Source organism: Acomys minous (assembly GCF_964271855.1).
Source record: "Acomys minous genome assembly, chromosome: 1".
NCBI lineage: Eukaryota > Metazoa > Chordata > Mammalia > Rodentia > Muridae > Acomys > Acomys minous.
The window spans coordinates 54,030,113-54,050,941 of NC_140483.1; the positions used below are offsets into that span (position 1 = coordinate 54,030,113).

A 20,829-nucleotide genomic window follows, 5' to 3' on the forward strand; every position below is an offset into this window, starting at 1 on the left:
GGTGGGGGATGGGGACAGATAGAGTAGCCAGAACAAAGCAAGGCTGTCGCCCCTCAGTTTTACTCCACAGACCGCCCTGTGTCATTGGAGATAGAGCCTAGCAGAGTGAGTCAACACTCAAGCCTGGAGACAGACAGCCTCCCTCCCAGCAAATCTGACCTGGTGTAACTTGAGCAGTTTGACCCTTGTGAGATTCCGTTTCCTCATCTGTAAAATGGAGATAATAATAGTGTCTGCCTCAGAGGGCTGCTGTGGGGCTGGGGTGAGGTAATGTGTACAAAGGGCTTTGCAAAGGTCTGGCAAGAGGTTAGGTTCTTCGGTGTGTTCTGGTGTCGGATCGCCGAGTGTGCCAGGCAAGCACTCCGCCACTGTGATATTTCCCAGCCCTGTGGTGTATTCTTACTGAAGCCTCCGGATTGCTTTGAGGTGGGTATTATCACCAATCCATTGCACTGGTGAGTAAACAAGCTCACAGCAGGTAAGCAACTCATTCCATGATCCACAGAAGGGAGGAAGCCGAGCCAAAAACTATACCCTGGTCCCTGGTGACACATGAACTGTTCCGTAAACACTTTACCATCTCATCAATGGTCTCAACTTCAGATATTTTTTTTTTCCTACTGCAAATCCCAATGAACCAGTCTTGAGACCCAAAGCTCCCTAAAAACTAAACGGCCACTTTGTTTTGGTTTGGTTTTTCGGGACAGGGTTTCTCTGTTTAGCCTTGGCTGTCCTAGACTCACTGTGTAGACCAGGCTGGCCTCAAACTCACAGCGATCCCCCTGCCTCTGCCTCCCAAGTACTGGGATTAAAGGCGTGGTAAGGCACCACGCCGGGCCCTAAACTGCCACTTTGAATTACTGAGTCTTATCAGAGACCCGTCTGTGTCTATAAAGCCAAAACTATTTTCACAGCCTCTGTTCTCAACGGGAAGACTCCAAGAGGAGGAAGCTTTTCTTTGAGCTCCGAGGATGCCCGGCCTGAGCAGAGAGGGAAGAAGAAGCAAGTGACTAAGTCCACCAAGTGAGGAGGTGAGGGCCTTGCAGCTCCAGCAGGCTCCAGCAGCAGCTGGGTGGGGCCCTGTCACCTTCAGCCCAAGCTGCCTTTCTCACACTCCGAGCTCTCTGCTACCTCCCACGCCTCGGACTTCCTCCCACACCCTCTGCCCAAACCTGTTGTCTCAACTCTCCCTCCAGCTCCCTGCTCCTTGAGCTAAACTTTACTCCCTGCTGCAGCAAGTCTGCCTCTGCCCCTCTGCCTGCTTCCAGCTTCTGGCCATGTGCTGCGATAGACAGACGAGGGGTACCCAAGGCGAACCCCACTATTCACCCGAGGCTGCCTCCAAACTGTCATCTGGGCCCTTGTGTTTTGAGCCTAGGGCTGGGCCGTGCCTTGGCAGGTCCCTGCAGAACAGGTTGCCTGGCCAGAAATCCTCATAATAAGTAGGTAAGGTTTGGGGCTGCCCCCCGTGGGGCACGAGAAAGGGGTGTGGGGCATGGAACTGGAGAGAGCCAGCAAACCAGGTGTGGGTCCCACCCTTCACAAACAAATTCTTTTTGCGCTGCCTCATGAACAGTTGGTGAACCTGGGAACTGAGACACCGGGTCAGCACGCAGCTCTCCCAGTGCTGCCTTACCCTGCCCACTGCCCATGCCTAGTATCCCTGCCCGTCCCCGCCCCCAGTTGAATGACTGCAGCTCCCAGACTTCTGTATAATTTCCAGCTTGCCCTGAACCCTACCCTGGCCATTTGACAATGATTTTTGTTTGTTTGTTTCTGTAGAAACTCAGAGTCTGTCGTTTCTGTATCTGTGTCTTGAATGTACAGGCTTCCAGAGCTGAGGTATTTTTCCCCTCTAATACCACAAACACACACACACACACACACACACACACACACACACACACACACACTACACAGTATAGAGGCAGCTCTCCCACGCAGACCTGCTTGCCTCAGTTCTCCTAGATTTCCTTCTGCATAGCTCGTCTGATCCTAGGCATTATGTGCCCTAGTTTTCAGGTGTAGCCCGTCTACCTTTCCTCTGGGACAGGGTCTGTAACAGAGCAAGCCCATGCTAGCCCAGTGGTTTTCTAAGCCACGATGCCTCAGAATGTGCCAGAAGGCTCGTTAAAGCGTAAGTTCTGGTACTCAACCTCAAGTTTCTGCTTCAGCTGGGTTGAGGAGGGTCCAGAAACAGGTGTCTTTACCAAGGTCAGGCTAGTATGGCTGATGTGAGACACAATTAAGAATCATTCTAGGGGCTGGAGAGATGACTCAGCGGTTAAGAGCACTGACTGCTCTTCCAAAGGACCCAGGTTCAATTCCTAGCACCCACATGGCAGCTCGCAACTGTCTGTAACTCCAAGATCTGACACCTTCATACATACATACATACATACATACATACATACATAACACCAATGCACATAAAATAAAATAAAGAATCATTCTACACCTTTAATCCCAGCACTTGGGAGGCAGAGGCAGGCAGATGACTGTGAGTTCGAGGCCAGCCTGGTCTACAAAGCAAGCCCAGGATAGTCAAGGCTACACAGAGAAACCTTGTCTCAAAAAACCAAAGAATAAAATAAAATAAAAAAGAATCATTCAAATATCCCCTTCTGGGAAAACACAATTTGGGGTAAAAGTGGCCACATGCGGCCTGAGCTTGCCCCAAAGCAAGGTGTGGGGTACAGAGCAGCTGACTGGCTCACCTACCCTCCCACAACACCCTCCAGTTCCCAGACAATCATGTGGGTCCCGGGCACCCCATTTTGCAGCTACACCTTTGTTCATTCAGCTGTCCCTATTAGAATTCTGTGAGTACCAAGCACTGAGCACACCAGAAAAGTCATGCCAGGCCCCCAGAGGGTCCCAGCCCCGGGGCTCACGCCCGGGCCCCCAGAGGGCGCCAGCCCCGGGGCGCACGCCTGGGCCCCCAGAGGGTGCCAGCCCTGGGCTTCCGACCTTTTCCTGCTGCTCTCATGCTACCCCTTCCCCCACGAAACGGTTCAAGAAAACCAGGCATGATTGTCCCTTTTGTCATCAGGAGGAGCTTTACCTTGTCCTGGGGCTGGGAAGCTGAGAGCAAGGTAACTGGGCCACTCCACCTGACCAGTACTTAGGTGGAAGCAAAGAGGAGGAAGAGGCCGTAGAAGGGTGCCTCCTGACTTTGATCGCTGTGAATTCGAGACCAGCCTGGTCTACAAAGTGAGTCCAGGATGGCCAAGGCTACACAGAGAGATCCTGTCTCAAAAAGAAAGAAAGAAAGAAAGAAAGAAAGAAAGAAAGAAAGAAAGAAAGAAAATATAATGCTAAGGCCAGCCTGGTCTACAAAGCGAGTCCAGGACAGCCAAGGCTACACCGAGAAACCTTGTCTTGAAAAACCCAAAAAAGAAAAAAAGAAAGAAAGAAAGAGAAAGAAAAAGAAAAGAATATAATGCTAGAGTCTGGTGCTGTGGCACACACCTTTAATCCCAGAACTCAGGAGGCAGAGGCTGGCAGACCACTGAGCTCAAGGCTAACCTGGTCTACAGAGAGAGTTCCAGGATAGCCAGGGCTACAGAGAGAAACCCATGTTTTGAAAAACCAACACACACACACACATGATTATTATTATTATTATTATTATTATTATTATTATTATTATTATTATTATTATAGAAACAATTTTTAAAAGAAGAAAGAAAAAACAAAGAAGACAGAATGTAACATTAGGATGCAGCGCCTGCTCAGACTACAGACCCTTCAGCAGCCGCCCTGTCTCTGTCACAGATCTAGACAGGTAGGCACAGCTGAGCTAACAGAGTTCCTGGTGCCAGAGTTTCTTACCCAGGGAAGTGAGTTTATATCAGAGCGGGTACTGGTGACCACACCCCCTGCTCCATGTCCCTGTGTCCTGGCTGGCAGTCAGGGATTCAGGCTGCAGACTTGTGCCGCAGCGTCCCCCAACCCCAACCCCACTACCACTTTATTACTGAGATGGAGTTAATACCTTATACCCTATGGTATAAGACGAGACACCTACCTCTACTGCATGAGCCCTGATTTTCTCTCTTTAGAGTTCCAGCCGTCCTGGGGCCTGAACTCTTCTTAGAGGCCAGGCCACACTGTTGTCTGCCTGCCTGCCTGTCTGTCTGTCTGTCTGTCCAAGGCAATAATAAAGTCCATGCTCCCAATAGTCTGTCTCAGTGTCCTTTCACTGACCATCACCCTCGCCCCTGCATCCGCGAGCAATCTTCACCCACTAGTTTCTTCCTGAGTCCTGTGTCTGTCCCTAACCTGTTCCCTCTGTCCCCGGGGTCACAGGAAGGTCAGCCACCAACAATGAGCCAACAACCCCGAAAGCCAGCTGAGTCCTAGGGTCAGCTCCCCCTTGAAGTTTCTGATCTGCATAGGCCATGCCACCAGTTCAGCTTTGGCTGTAGCCAGCGTCACCAGCACAGCCTCTTCTGTGCTCTCCAAGCAGCGGCCAGAGCCTCTACAGCTCCTGGAAAGACGTAACAGAGCTATGGATTCGCTTCACACTCCTCATGGCTTTCCTGGCTTCCTACTCCCCCAGCTTCAGCCGTGAGCATTGGCACTGCCTTTAAAGAGTCCTGCCTTCCAGACTTCCTCCAAGCCCAGCCACCCCTGATGATGCCAGATGCTCCTCCTCCTGACCGTGCTGTCCCCATGTCCCTCTTTCCCACACTTCACCCCCAACACTCACGTCATCCGTTTCGTTCTCTGAGAAGAACTGGAGTGTAGACCCCAGGCCCCGTTCTTTTCTTTCCCCCTCCCCTCAGGGACACACATAGTAGGTGCTCAACAAAGGCTCCCACTAAGTGACTAAATGGGCATATGGCCAGTCCTGGGAGGTGCCTTCCTGAACAGAGACCGTGCAGGGAGTCCCTTCCCAGCTCAGAAGGGATCTGGGCCTTTCCTGGGGGTCCTGGAGTAAGGTCAGGGGCTCACAGCTGAGAGGAGAAGACTGACAGGAATCTGTCTTGCCCGGGCATCTGGTACCAGCTGTCCCCTCCGAGTGGGGGAGGAGGAGCAACCCCACCCTGCTCTGCCCTTGACATAGCTGATGACTTCCAGCAATGTGCTCGCACACACAAAGAAACAACAGCTGGGGGCCCGGGCCTTTGCTGCTATCAGACTTAGCTCCTAAGCCATGACCACCCCGTCTCCATCCCATGGCTAAGCTAGGACCAGGTACCACGGAAGCAGGCACCAATACAAGCAAATGGCCTCCCTGCCTGTGTGTGTGCTGGCCACTCAGTCACCTCCTCACAGTAACTCTCTCCGTTCCCCTCCACACCCAATGTCTTTCCTCTCTGCTCAACCACACATTCCTGTTTTAAGCACCTAGGCAAGTGACTAGCCTGGGAGGTTCTCCTTTGGTCAGCAGGCCTAATGAAGTTCCTTCATGAGTCCGGCCAGGAAGAATAACGTCTTCCGAACTCTATAGCGCACGCTCTTTCCATGCAGAGGCATCTGCTACACTTCTTGCTGTAGAAGAAACAGGAGGCCGCCTCCTTGATTCCCTCCTCAACACAGACCCTCTCTCCCCAACTGTGCCTTCCCCAGCTCCTCTTTCTTTGTCTGGGGCTCAGATCCAGAATTGGTAACACCAAACCCTAATCGCAAATGCTGGGAGCGTCCAGCAGGGGGCGCAGGCCTGCAAGCAGCCGTGTCCTCAGAGTGGTCACACTGTGAGGCAGAGGAAAAAAATGGAGGGCATAGCTAATTCAACCAGCCTAAATGCTGACCAGGAATATAGTGTTGGACATTTGACCCAGCCAGTTTCTTCCTCATCAAGGCCATCCGGGGGGGGGGGGGGGGGGAGGGGCCAGGGATCTATGGCAGTGTTTCTCACGGCTTGGCCTGTTAGGACCTGGGCTGCATTGTTGGCCTTTTATATTGTGCTGGCATTTGCATAGAAGGTACCAGTGTGGCCTTGGAGAAATCTACCAGTGCTTTAACTGGAATCAAAGCAGTGGAACCAACGTGAGCTAGAAATTACCCCTACCTGTAATTGGATTTTTTTTTCTTTCTTGTAGATAGATAGACAGATAGATAGATAAAAAGAGTGTGATACAAGATAACCAAGAAAAAAAGTACAATCTTTTGTCCTGAAAAGTGTCAGTCATTAGTAAAAACCAAACAAGTCGTTTTTAAATTTTACACCTTTAGTGTGTGCATGTGAGCGCGCGCATGCGCACACATCACCACTGCGGTCGAGCAGAGGTCAGAGGACAACGTGTAAGAGTTGATTCTCTCCCTCCACAACGTGGGCCCCAGAGACTGAACTCAGGTAGCCAAGTGTGTCTACAAGCACTTTTGCCCGCTGAGCCATCTCGCTGCTCCCTGCTCCACACTGTTTTCGATCCGTCATTCAGAATAATCTTGTCCATTGTTGGTGAGCTCTGAGGATCTTGAGATTTAATAAAACACCCCAAAGGTGCCAAATGACGTGTTGGTGGAGATGTGATCTTGTTTCATCCTTGTTTGGGTCTCCTCTGCGTGTATCTAGCTGAGGTTCCTGGAGAGAGATGAAGTTCTTCTTGCCGCCAGAGGGAGCAATGAATGTGTGACTTATCTACGGAAACTTCCGACTGTTCTGTCTCCCATTTCGATTCCTCCTCCTCCTGCCCCACCCCGGTGATAAATAAGCAGACATATTTCCAGTCTCTCTTAACCATTCCTCCCTTTGCATTCTGCCTACATTCCTTGTTGCCAGTGAGGGCCCCTGGACCAATACCAAAGGTGGCTTGGAGAGCAACAAACGCAGCCTCTGGATGGACACGTCAGCATCTTCTATAACCCCACTCCAGCAGCTCCTGGTCCTCTTTGGACACGACCAACAAAAACCTGAAGGACACCCTAGACCTCTAGTTGCCACTAGAGGGCAGCATAGAGCAGGGAGAAAGTGGACTTGCTTCTAACCACTCAGGAGATCCTAGGCTGGTTGAAGAAAATTCATGCTGCCGTTTGCACTATTGGTACTTGTGTGTGTGTGTGTGTGTGTGTGTGTGTGTGTGTGTGTGTGTGTGTGTGTGTGTGTGTGTGTCTGTGTGTGTGTGTCTGTGTGTGTCTGTGTGTGTGTGTCTGTGTGTGTGTATGTCTGTGTGTGTCTGTGTGTGTGTGTGTCTGTGTGTCTGTGTGTTTGTGATATTTCAACATTATATTAATTTCAATTTATTATGAAGGATTCAGGGTCACTAGTGGAGTCCAGGAAGCCCAGAGTTCCACACTCTGTGACAAAATGACAATTTTCCCCACCAACATCTCCACTTTCTGATATGATCACCTCAGAACTATTCAGAGGTTCAGCCAAGACTGAAACCCATCTCCTAACTCCTTCGTGAGTCTGACACATGTGACTTCCTAGTGAGTCATACCAAAACCTAAATAAAGAGAAACTTCTCCCACTTTGTTGTTACACAGATCTAAAAGTTTCCCCCAAACATTTGTGATGTGAGTAATAAGAAATCTGCTTTCCTGTTCCATGAAGGAGGAAGATATTGCCAAGCACTGTAGACACCTCTGTAATACCAGAACTCAGGAAATAGGGGGAGCCTTAAGTTCTGGGCTAGCCTGAGCTACTCAATAAGACTTTGTCTCAAGAAAAGTTTCTTGCAATATAGCTCACACTGGCCTAGCACATTGAAGGCCCTGGATTTGACCCATAGCGGGAGTGGGGGGAGGTGGGGGGGGTGATGTATTATCTCAGAGAGGGCACATCCCCAACTCAGACTATATAGGAAGTATAAGAGCTTGTCAGGCACCCAGAGAGACGGCATTGAAGACCTGAGAACAGAACCAATAGCAAACTGGAATGAAAAAGGAGCGAGGAGATTCCACATAGTCTGTTCTTGCTAGGATGCGAAAGGCCAGTCTGTCCCGGCAGAAGACGATGTAGCTGACAGTGGACGTAAGTGACAGTGGATGTGGAGGTGATAACAGGGGCTAAGGAGCTGATTTCCGTGCATTTATATGGCACCCATCAAAGGGTGATAAGCCAGAGTGACATCATACTTCATGTAGATGTTTTTTTAAGGGGGGGGTTGGAAGGTGAAAGAATTAGAGGCCAAGTGTGAGGCACTTATAACCATCATCTAGTCCACCGTGAATGGCTGAAAAAGAATGCGCAGGATGGGGGAAGCCATAACTTACAGGACCCATTGGTTCCCTGTTCCAGAGTCCGAGGGCTCCAGGATCAGGTGATGATGTCATCTGCCAAGGGGCTTCGCACTCCCTTCCCACACAGCAGAAATGAACAGGCAAGAAAGAGACCCCGGGGCACACTGCTGAAAGCTATTCACGTGATTGTTTTAGAATTTTGGGGAAGGGGAGGATCTTGTTATGTAGCACAAGTTGGCCTCCAAAACCCACATAGTCCAAGCTGGTCTCACAGCCGTTATGTAACCCCAGCTGGTTTATAACTCCAGTCTAGGCAGTCTTCCTGCCTCAAGTTCACAAGTGCTTAGATTCCAGGTGTGCACCACTGCTGCAGAAAATCTCTTTTAAAAGCCTTAAAAAAACACCCTCATGTCCAAGTCTGCTCTTAAAGGGCCAGCCTCCTGGTGGTGGTGGTGTTGTATTTTGTTTTCTAGACCGGGTTTCTTTTCTTTTCTTTCTTTCTTTCTTTCTTTTTTTTCCTCTTTTTCCTTTCTTTCTTTCAAGACATGGAGTTTCTCTGTATAGCCTTAGCTGTCCTAGACTCACTTTGTAGACCAGGCTGGCCTCAAACTCACAGTGATCTGCCTGCCTCTGCCTTCCAAGTGCTGGGATGAAAGGCATATGCCACCATGCCTGGTCTAGACAGGGTTTCTCTGTGTAGCCTTGGCTTTCCTGGAACTAGCTCTGTAGACCAGGCTGGCCTGGAACTCACAAGAGATCTGCCTGCCTGTGCCTCCTGAGTGCTAGGATTAAAGGTGACCCACTGCCCAGGCAGGACCCACCCCCTAATGACATTACAGTGACAACTGGAGTTCAGCGTAAGTTAGGAAGGATAGCCAAAACATAAGGACCATCATTATCAACTATTATAAAGCTAAACTGGGCATGGTGCTATGTGTCTATAATCCCAAGAGGCTGAGGCAGGAAAATTACAAATTACAACTTTGAGATCAGCCTAGGATACACAGCAAGTTCCAGGCTAGCCTGAGCACTATAGGTAGATAGATAGATAATAGATAGATAGATAGATAGATAATAGATAGATAGATAGAGATAGAGTAGATGTATAGATATATAGATAAATAGAGATAGATTATAAATATATATGTGTAGATATAGATAGGTGTATCCTACGTATGTAAGAGATCTTTATATATGTAATTTTCATATATGAATAGTCATTTGCATACGTGTGATAGAGTAACATATTAAAATATAGTAAGAGGGCTGGAGAGATGGCTCAGCAGTTAAGAGCACCGACTGCTTTTCCAAAGGTCCTGAGTGCAATTCCCAGCAACCACGTGGTGGCTCACAACTATCTGTGATCTGATGCCCTCTTCAGGCCTATAGGTGTACATGTAGGCAGAACACTGTATACATAATAATAGATAAATAAATCGTTAAAAAATATATAGGGCTGGAGAGATGGCCCAGTGGTTAAGAGTGTCGCCTGCTCTTCCAGAGGTCCTGAGTTCAATTCCTAGCAACCACATGGTGGCTCACAACCATCTACAATGATATCTGATGCCCTCATCTACAGATAAAACACTCATATGCAATAAATAAAATAAATCTTAAAAAAATAAATAAAAATATATAGTAAGAATGGTAATTAACAAGGTAACTAAGGCAGGGGTATGGATCAGTAGTAGAGCTCTTGTCTGGAAAACATTAAGGCCTCAAATTTGATCCATAACACCACAAAATAAATAAAAGTGAAAATAGAAAGTGGCTATGGAGAAGGTCCTACATAGTGTGAAATGGAGCAGACAGCTCCACAGTCTCTTGAGAGAGCCATCCCACACAGATTAAAGGACTTGAACAAATTGACACATTTTTTTCCAGAGAATCTATGGTCAATAAGCATATAAAAAATGGCCAACTTCACCATCCATTAGGGAAATACAAACCAAAACTGCATGGCAACCTGGTGTGGAAACGCACACCTATGACCCCAGCCAGCACCCTGGAGATAGACAGTCAGCAAATTGGTTGCAAGTACAAGCCCATGCTGACCCGTACAGAGACACTGCCTCAGAAGTAAACCAAAACTGTGGGCCGCTCATCGGGATGGCTACTAGTGATGGTTGGGATGTGGAGGAATTGGAACCTGTGCATTGTTGGTGGAAGGCCAAAAGAGACAGCCCTGCAGGAAACAGTGTGGCAGGGCCTCACATCTGAAAAAGTGGCTACCAGGAGCTGGAGAGATGGCTCTGCCACGGACAGCACTGGCTGCCTGAAGAGGACCTGGGTTTATTTCCCAGCATCCACCTGGTGGGTCTGTAGATGCAACTGTGACTCCAGTTCCAGAGGATCTGACGCCTTCTTCTGACCTCAACAGGTGCCAGGCACACATGTGACACACGTACATACATGTAAGCAAACACTCATACACATAAAATAAAAATTTTTTAAATCTAAAGATGTTTAATTAAAAAAATAAATTTACCTTATAATACAGGAATTCCACTTCTGGACATATTTATACTCAAAAGATTCAAAAGCAGAGTCAGACCTGGTGGCACATCTGCAATCCTTGCGTTCTAGCCGGGGAGAGGCAACGGGCACTGTGAGTTCATGGCAGGCTGGGCTACACAGTTAGACTCTGTCTCAAAAACTCAACACAAAGATTTGAAAGTAGGATCTTAATGAGATATTTGTACACTACTGCTCATAGCCAAGCCGTTCATAGCATCTGAAGGTCCATGACAGAGAAACGAGCTGATTTCTGTCTGTGCGCACAGTGGAACCAGGTTCCACCTTCAAAGGGAGAGAATTCTGACACAGCCTACAACATAAGTGAACTTTGATAATATTATTGAAATAAAAGCAGTCACAAAAGCTGGGCATGATGGCACAGGCGTGTAATTACACAACACTCAGGGAGGCAGAGGCAGGCCGATATCTGTGAGCTCAAGGCCAGCCTATCTACAAAGTGAGTCTAGGACAGTCAAGGCTATACAGAGAAACCCTGTCTCCAAAACAAACAAATAAACAAACAAAGTCACAAAAAGACAAATGCTACATAGATCCCCTCCTATGAGGTTTCTAGAGAGTCAAATTCAGAAAGCAAAACATAGAAGGAAGGCTTCCAGGCCTAAAAAGGGTTGGGGGTTGGGGTTGCTGCTACAGTTTTGCCATATGACTAGTGCTGTGGATTAATAATATTACTGTCACACCCTATGTATATGTTCTTAACGTCACTGGCCTTACTGGATAGTTGAGGCTGGCCTTGAATTCAGATCATCCTGCCTGTGTTTACTCAGATGCAGGGACCATGAGAGCAGGCCGCTATGATCAGAGGTAGATTTTACTATGTTTATTTGGTCATAATAATTTCTTCTAGAAGAATGAGCTGGAAGCCAGGTGCGGTGGCACACACCTGTAATCTCAGCACTCTGGGAGGCAGAGGCAGGTAGATCTCTGTGAGTTCGAGACCAGCCTGGTCTACAAAGCAAGTCCAGGACAGCCAAGGCTACACAGAGAAACCCTGTCTCAAAAAAACCCAAACCCAAAACAAAAACAAAAAAGAATGAGCTGGAAAGAGAAAAAAAAGCAATCCTGTACAGGGGTGCAGTCTCTGGGTGAGAAAGGAAAGCTGGGAGTGCCTAGGGCATTCATACCCAAGAGGCTATGGCTTTCTCGGGGAGAAATAGTTAGGGTAGTTGATGAAACAGAAGAGGGAGGCCAGTGAGGTCCAGGGCTAACAGTGAAGTGTGTTCTGCCTGTGTCTTCTACCTTGGGGCTCCTCTGGCTCAGGAGCATGAAGAGCCTGTTAAGAAAGGAAATTTTTAGGCTAGAGAGAGCTCAGCAGTTAAGAGCACTCATTGCCTGCTCTTCCTAGAGGTCCTGAGTTCAATTCCCAGCAGCCCCATGGTGGCTCACAACCATCTATAAAGTAATCTGATACCCTGTTCTGGCCTGCGGATGTATATGCAGGCAAAGCTCTATATACATAATAATAATTTAAAAAAAAAGAAAGGAAAATATCATGTTCTAGGATCCTAACCCCTACTACCCCTACTAGGTGGTATAGGAGATGCAACTCTGGAGGTGATCAGGTCTCAGGGGTGGGATTGGTACTCTTATAGAGAACAGATTTGAGAAAGACCAAGTTTTTTTTTTTTTTATCTCTACTGTGTAGACATAAAAAGGAGTTTGTCCAAAAACCAGAAAGGGCAGGGCTGCCCCGCCCCCTCCTATACCCTGAGGCAGTGTCAGCTCTCTTCTGATCATGGAATCCCCTGCCTCCTTGAATGTAGGCTAAGCAGTGCGGACAGGACCCTCCTTTGGGCAAGCTTGTCCTGTGTGTTCTCAGGATACAGGAGCATCCGAACTGGTTTTTAGGACGGTGACTATGATGATGAGGCAGGTGACTAGAAGCTTCCCATGGGCATTGCAGGTCCCGGAAGGTAGGAGGAGTGAGGGAGCTGCAAGCGGAGGTAGAGGCTGGAGAGTGGGCGCTAAGATAGTTATCGCTCACCTGCTCCCGGCCAACTTCCTTGGGGACTTCAATGCACTCGTTCACAGCGAGGCATCAACAGTATCAAGATCTGGCTCGCAGCTCCCCCGTTGCGTCTGTGTTTCATGGTGGAAAGCCTTCGCTGCCAACACACCGGATGACCTTGGGCTGCTTACTTAGCCTCTGTGAACTCTAGGCTCATCCGTACAACGGGAGCCGTGATGCCACCACCCTGGTATTGTTGAGAGGATCTGATGAGGTCATGTCAGTGAAAGGAGCTTTTGTGAGTCACCCAGAGCTGTGCCGGGCTTTGTATGCAACCCGATGTTCATGAAGAAAGTTCCAGGTGGCAGGAGCGCAGAAGCTGGGGTGATGAGCCTCTGAGTATGGCTTCGGGAGGTAGACAGGTGGACACATGCATCACAGGACAGTGACAACTGCCCTACCTATGAATCCACAGTTGGCACGCACGCTGTGAAATAACTATAGGTATTTCATATTTGCAGTAATTGCAGCCTATAAAGTCACTTGCACACTCATTCAGCAAATAGAGACCACTTGCTCTTAGGAGAAGCATAAGGCTTGGTTCCTGGGTGGCCCTGAACACAATCTGATTAGCTTTTTAAAAATTAATTAATTAATTAATTTTTTGAGACAAGGTTTCTCTGTGGAGCCTTGGCTGTCCCAGACTTGAGTCCCAGGCTGGACTTGAACTCACAGAGATCCACCTGCCTCTGCCTCCTGAGTACCGAGATTAAAGGCTTGCACCACTACACCCAGCCAGAACCTGATTATCAGCTCATCTCTTCATAGTGTGCAGTGTGGGTATTTCTGTTTAAGGACACCATACTGAGTGCATACTGCCCATTAGCACTGAAATCACAGGCAGCAGTACTGTAACACACCCCTCCATGACAAGGCTTTATCCCACATACTTTCTCCATGAGGCACAGCACAGCCTCCTTTTACTTAGGAGCCCCAGGAAGGTCATCTGTGCATCGTTTGATAGTGATTTGTAAGATCACCAACAAAAAGCACAAGTATCCCCCCCCCCCCCTGCAAATGGAACTATATAAACCTTGAGAGAAAACTTGGGGCTGGAGAGATGGTTCAGCAGTTAGGAGTGCTTGTGGCTCTAACAGAGGACCCCGGTTCAATCTCCAGCACCTACGTGGTGACTCCATTTCAGGGGGACACTTTTTTCTAACTTCTGCAGACATCAGGCACACATACATAAACGTGAACAAAATACTCATACATATAAAAGTAAATGAGCCAGGCACGGTGGTGCATGCTTTTAATCCCAGGACTCAGGAGGAAGAGGCAAGCAGATCACTGTGAGTTCGAGGCCAGCCTGGTCTACAAAGTGAGTCTAGGACAGCCAAGGCTACACAGAGAAACCCTGTCTCAAAAAAAACAAAAACAAATAAATAAAAGTAAGTGAATAAATCTTTTTTTTAAAAGGACACTCACAGGATAAGAGGCCAGAGAATCATTCTGCCTCAGCAAATGTGGGCTTCAGACAATTAGAATTGTCCAACACTCTGCCCGTTGCAGGTGAATCCCAAGTTCCACATCTGATTTAGATAATTACAAAGAACTGTTAGCAAAGAAGACTAATTCCCAAACATAAAATCCACACATAACAAGAGCTAAGGGCATCACTATCTTCATCACAAGATGGAGTGAGCACTAGGTAATAAATAGCAGTAGATCTAGGATTCAAACTCCACTGAACAATCTTCTGTGGCTGGGGTTTCAGTGGTTTTAGTTAGATACTGTCCTCCGGCCCACACCCATTCATTCTATAAATAAACCTCTTGGTCCAGAGAGGATGGCCAGCCACAGACACTGGAGGCAATACCAGCATGCACTGTGGGAGGCTTGGACAGGTGGACAGTCTGTTCCCTCAACAACAGCGCCCCCTCTCTCATCAAGTGCCTGACCTACCTGTGTTATTTACACCTTCTAAGCTCCTGAAGTGTTTCTCTCGAATTGTTTCCAGGACTCCTAGGAACAGAGTGGGCAGTGGGGGACAGGTATCAGAGGCCACAGTGGGGGAAAGGCTCCTCCAGGGAACCTGTGTGTTTACAGATTGGGCCACCAGGGGTCGCCCTTCCCCATATGTAACAAGCACAGGGAGGCCTCTGCTAGCCAGAGTGGTCCAGACAGAGGATAGAACAATGGGCTGATTGACGCAGATGGACCGTGAAAGACAAATTGTTCCGATGAAGCACATTCCAGGGTCCTGCCAAACGCCCTGGGTGTATGGAATTTCAAGAAAAAACTGAGTGGATTTGGACTGTCCCAGTGGGCCTTGTGCTTCCCTGATGCAGCCCTCAGTACCTCCTTTTCCCTGGAATGTTGCAGGCTTGGCCTAGGTTCCCAGGGGACTTCCCTGGATGGATGCGGAGGCTGAGGAAGGAGGGGGACCAGGGGGAGCAATGAGAGAACCCTGACCTTCAGAGTAGATAGGGTCCAGGCGGCCTTGAGCTCCTGAACATAAAAAGCTTTAGCAAACTGCTCTCTGCCCACCTCCCAAGCCCATACCCAGGGTTGTCCTGCAGCATCCTTATCCTCTCTAGACAGGCCCAGGAAAAGCCTTTCCTCTCTTTGGCTCCGTCTTCCCACCTGTAAACTGTGGTTAATCATCCCTTGCACTCCTTTCCAGGGGTGGTTGTGAAGATCAAAGGAAAAATATCTAGAAACTTTAACATTTCTGTCCAAGGAAGGCCACAAATGCAAGGCCCACCTCCCCCCGGGCTCTATCAACTGGAGCTTGTTCCTGGCTCTATCCTGGCTCTCTGGAGACCTCCAGGTGACCCTGGTCCCAGCATAAGGCCTGCTGGGTGAGCTTGTAGCCTCCTAGGGATCTGACCTTCCCACCACTGCTGCCCCCCCCCCAACCCCCGAGGGCCAGGGAGGGTGGAGCAGGCTGGAAGGCTGAAGCTTGCACAAGGGCTCCTTGTCCTGCCGGGCAGCCTGGCACCGGCTGTCTGATCTTGAGCAGGCTCTCTAGAACTACTGTGTTTCTGTTGTGGCTTGAGGGGCCAGCAGATCATAGCCCACAAGGCATAGGCCAAGTCCACCGCTGAAGTGCAGTGACGGGGGGGCCCCCCTCGGTTCATATGCTATGGCCCTGGGTACCTTCCTCTTACCTCACATCAGTCAGATGTCTACCAGGATCTGCTCTGTAGTCTTTGGCCAATGTGCCTACCATTATCCAGTGGCCTCTGCCCCTCCCCCACCCCGTCTTCACAATCCAGCCCCTTATTTCCTCGCTATCCTTTTCTAATTAATTACAGAGTAATTTATACCAGGTGCCCAACAGCTCTAACCTACATGCAACGTTATTATTACTAAGCTTTGCGGGGGCTGGAGACTCAACCTGGGTGAAGGCTTTAAGGTGCTGAGGGCACCCTGGAAGATACAAGGCCACAACACGGGAGGAAAGGGAGCAGAAGTCACAATGTGGGGGTCCAGGTGACGGCCTGAGAGGTTTCCACTCTATCCTGGGCATCTGAGGGTGGCAGGTGGACATTAATAGCATCGTTTGTTAAGTATGACGTCAGAAGAGGCAAACAAGGGGCTGAGAAGATCGGCTCAGCAGGTGAAGGGGCTTGCTGCCCAGCCTGATGACCCAAGCTTGATCCTGGAAACCCATATGGCAAGGGAAAAAACTCACACCTCTTCCAAGTTCTTCCTCTCTCTCTCTCTCTCTCTCTCTCTCTCTCTCTCTCTCTCTCTCTCTCTCTCTCTCTCTCACACACACACACACACACACACACACTGTGGTATGCATTTGCCCATAGGCACACTAAACAAAAATAAGTTAATTAATTTTAAAAGATTAAAGAAGATGCAGAAAGAAAGGGAGGCTTAGGGCTAAGCAGGCAGCAGCACAAAGGCAGCGTACACGCCCAGCGCGTGCCTTGATCCCCACCAAGTCTTGGTAGTGCAGATCTGTAGCTCTCAGCTGGCAGAGGCAGAACTCTGCATCTGGGTTATATAGTGTGTGTGTGGGGGGGGGGGGAGTGGAAGGGAAGAAGGGGAGGAGGAAAGGAGAGGAGAGAAATACTTTGGGAGAGCTGGGAACTGTCGGCATCCCTTGAGTCATTTATGAAGAACTCGGTATCTGCCAAATACAACCAACCAGGGCCCCCACTGAACAACTTCCACCCTGGGAGGAGAAGGCTAAGCAAGCAGCTTGCTGTCAGCAGCCCTGCCCTGGGGCAGGTGAGTGAGTGCGTGGCATGGCCAGCTGGTCCAGTGTTTCTCCCAGAACCCTTGACGATCTGGCTCAGAACAATGGGCCTCCCGGTTGCTTGCTCGCAATAGCTGCAAGGGAGGCTCCTGCGCCCCAGGCCACGCCCATCCTGCTGCTGCTTTCCCCAGCCACACCAAGAGTTAACTAGCCCAGCCCTTCCTGGTTTTGGGCAGGAGGGTCAGTCTCAAGTCCCCTCAATAAACAGTGCTAGGGCCGGTTGCCAGCGTTGCTTACAGCTGCAGAAACCCTGCTTGGGCCTGAAGAGGCCTCCTCCTCATTTCAGCTCAACGCAGAGGGAGGGTCCACGGGCCTGGAAGGAGTTAAGTCCACAGGATGTGCCCAGGACCCAGCTGTTTCCGTGGGCGTGGGCGGGCCAGGCAAGGGATTTACAACCTCTGAGCCTCCCACACTGTGAGGCCCCAAGCCGCCTGTGCTGGAGAGAGATCCTTCTCTCTCACCCAGTGACAGGAAAAGCAGAGTGTTCTTGCTGGGAGGTCAGACTCCTCGGTCTCTCAGCCAGGGCCTCCCACGCGGCGCCAGGGGGAAAGTGGGGGCAGGAAAGAGGAGCCTGGCGTTCAGAAGAACCCTGCCTCTAAATACCAAGATGGACAAAGACAGAACTGGCGGGGAAGTGGATCTCGGAGTTCCAATGCCAGGCTTCAGTTTCCTGAAGAGAATCTAGCACTCTGCTGCCCATTTGTATGTGCCTCAGTTTCTCCTTTCTCTCGCTCTTGTTCTCTTTCTTATTTTAGACACTGTTCCTTGTTGACCAGGTTGGCCCGGAACTCACAGAGATTCGCCTGCCTCTGCCTCCCAAGTGCTGGGATTAAAGGCGTGTACCACCATGTCCGGCTTCATTTCCCCCTTTTTGATGCACCCTTTGGGGGTAATATAATAATGAAGCCCCCAATGTCCATATATTCTAGTCCCTCAAACCTGTGGTCATATTAAGGCTCCTGAGGTGGTGAGATGACCTTGATGACCCCTGTGGAGTGTGAATGGAGAAGGGTCCTCATACAAGGAAGGCACATGGAGACAGACCAGAAGGCACTGTGACCACCAAAGCAGGGATTGCTAGTGCTACATAAACCCATGGCATACCTGGAGCCACCCGAGGCAAAAGAGACCAGGGACTTCTCACATCCAGGATGCAGCAGGAATGTAGCCAGCCTGTATCTTGATTTTTTGGCCTACAGATGGCTGTAATAGCCTTTGGCCTCCAGATCCATGAGAAAGGTAACTTCTGTGGGTAAGACAAAAATGGTGGGATGATTCCTTTAGGTAGTGACAGAAAGCCAGTACAGCCCCCTCCCGGGCGCGGCTGGAGCAGAGCATCCTCTGGCTCAGTGGTTCTTTCTCTGTGGGGTTGTCACTTTCCTTTTCAAGGAGTCCCTCCCCCACCCCCACAAACCCCACCCTGGAACTGTACTTTTCTTTGCCCAAGAACATCATTCTGGCCTAGGGGCATTTCCCTGAAGTAGGAAGGTAAGACGTCTGTGCTCACCAAACCAGCTAGTGAGCATGTATTTCCTAAGTAGGAGACAGGAAGGGCTGTGCTTGTCCACTCTCCCATGTCAGCTTCTTTGGTGCCTGATGTGGCCTCCAAGACTCCTGGACCAGTTTGGTGTGGGGGCGTAGGTCTGTAATTGGGTGGCTGACACTAAGGGGGCTGAATCTGCAGAACCTTGAGTTCTCAGTCAGCCTGGCCGACATAGACCCTGCCTCAAAATACAAAGGACCACTGGGCTGAGCCCTGGGTATCTGGGCCCTGGGCTAGCCTGTCTGTCTCCCACTCTACCACCCAGGAGGATTTTGGACTCAGTAATCACAAGGAAGCCGGCACTCTTTCAGAGAAACCAAATGGGGGAGAAAGAGCCCAGCCTCTCAAACCCTTAGCAGTCACTTGCTAGACTCACAGCGTACCAGGTACAGGGCCAGGCTTGGAGCTATAAGGTGATGCATCCCCAACCTAAACAGAAACATATATGCTGCTGATGGCCTGAGACTGTTCTCGGTTCCTGGCAAAAGGCCTTCCTCACAAGATGTGTGTGCCACCAAACCCAAGGAAAAGAGAGTTAGAACAGACAGGACAAAAGTCGCAACTTTATGGGGGCCTAACAACAGAGGTGACATCCACCCCACTCCACAGATCACAGGGATGTCGGCGCCGGGTGCCTGCCCACGTTCACGAAGCCCTGCTTCCCATCTCTGAGTCCCACACATAAACCAGACATGGTGACATTTGCCTGCAAGCCGGTTGTTTCAGCACTCCAGAGGTTGAGGCAAGAAGCTCAGAAGCTCAGAGCCCTCTTCAGCAACATAGCAAGTTTGAGGCTAGCCTGAGGTACATGAGATGCTGTACCCAAAACAGAAGGCATTAGCAATTCATGGAGACTCTTTTGTTCTGCTGAGTGGAAAGTTGCTCAGGCTTTCAGAGAGAGGCTCCCAGCCACTGGCTTGTTGCTTTCTGGGCTTCAATCCTTCCCCAGCCTGACATGACATCCCTGCACATGCATACAGCCTGGTGTTTCCATTTGACTACATGTTCACTGTGTCCTATCCTACAAGGATGACCCTGCTCCCTAGTCTACGTTTGTGGAAACTGAGGCCCAGAGCAGTAAACGAAGCCAGAGGCCCATTTTCCCCAGGAGGCTCTGTTCTCCAGGGATTGGCACAATCTGACAGAAAACCACAAGAGACAACCTACAGTGAGAGGAAGACACCGAACATAGAGAAGTGATTGTCTTCATTATTGTTGTCAAGTAGCACTTGATGAACGCTGGCATGTAAAGCTAAGTAGATGTATCAAGCCTACAGGGTGTGTGTGTGTGTGTGTGTGTGTGTGTGTGTGTGTGTGTGTTTCGAACAGGATTTCTCTATGTAGCCCTAGATGTCCTGAGACTCTTGGTTGGCTTTGAACTCTGCCTTCCAAGTGCTTGGAACAATTCCCAGTTGTGTTGTTGTTGATGCAGAGTCTCACTATGTAGCCCAGCCTAGCCTTAAACTTATAATCCTCCTGCCTCAGCCTCCTGACTGCTGGGATGACAAGCATGTACCTTCATACCCAGTATGCTGGGTGCTTTTTGTCAAGCACCCATTTCTGCTCATTGGCTAGGCTGGTAACTACTGTATAGCTTCTACGTTATAACAGTGCCAAGGCAGGATGGTAGTAAAGCTGTGCTTAAGGCCATAGTGCTGGATAATGGCCCAGTCGGAATAAACCTGTACCTCCTGACACGTAACTTCCTGTGTCCCATGGCTCTGGGAGCCCAGCTTGTGACCGCTCACACTCAGAAGGCAACTGCCCTGCCAGCTAATAGGCCTCCCTCCCTTCCTCCCTTCCTCCCTCTCTCCCCACTCCCTCCTTCCCTGCCTCCCTCTTTTCCTCTCTTTCCTTCTCTTTCCCTTCCCTCCTCCTTCCCCTCTCTCCCCCTCCCTCCTCCCCTCTCCCTCCCTCCTCCCCTCTCTCTCCCTCCCTCCTCCCCTCTTTCTCCCTCCCTCCTCCCCTCTCTCCCTCTATCCTTCCCTCTCTCTCCCTCCCTCTCTCTCCTTCCATGTATAACTTTGATGCAGCCAGCCACTGGCCTGGGAATCCAACAGAGTACAGCCCGAGGTCAGAAGCCCTGGCTTCCTGCATCTTCCAGCCCAGAGCAGTGAATAATTGAGGGCTTTGAGTCCATTCTGGTGGCCAGATTCTGTCCAGGCTCTGTCCTGGCCAGGAGCAGTTAAGCACGGGAGCAGGGGCGTGGTTGCTGCAGTCCCTGTATTTTTACGTAGGCAGCAAATGTGAAAGTCTCAGGCCAGCACCGGCAACGTATGATGGAAGGAAGCCGGCCATGCAGACTAGCTGCCACAGAGACCAGGAGGAAGTGCTGGAGGCCATCCTTTCCCTGAAGGGACAGCTGACCCAGATGTATGCAGATCGCCC

General features: G+C 49.8%; 1 protein-coding gene across 1 annotated transcript in view; it reads right to left on the minus strand.

The window, feature by feature from the left end:
- TNNI1 (troponin I1, slow skeletal type) overlaps window positions 1-12,846 on the minus strand; it is a 29,698-nt gene extending 16,852 nt beyond the window's left edge. The window contains exon 1 of the mRNA XM_084786681.1: window positions 12,656-12,846. The gene's annotated coding sequence lies outside the window, so the exon portion shown is untranslated. The remainder of the gene's footprint in view (window positions 1-12,655) is intronic.
- Between the last annotated feature and the right edge of the window lie 7,983 nt (window positions 12,847-20,829).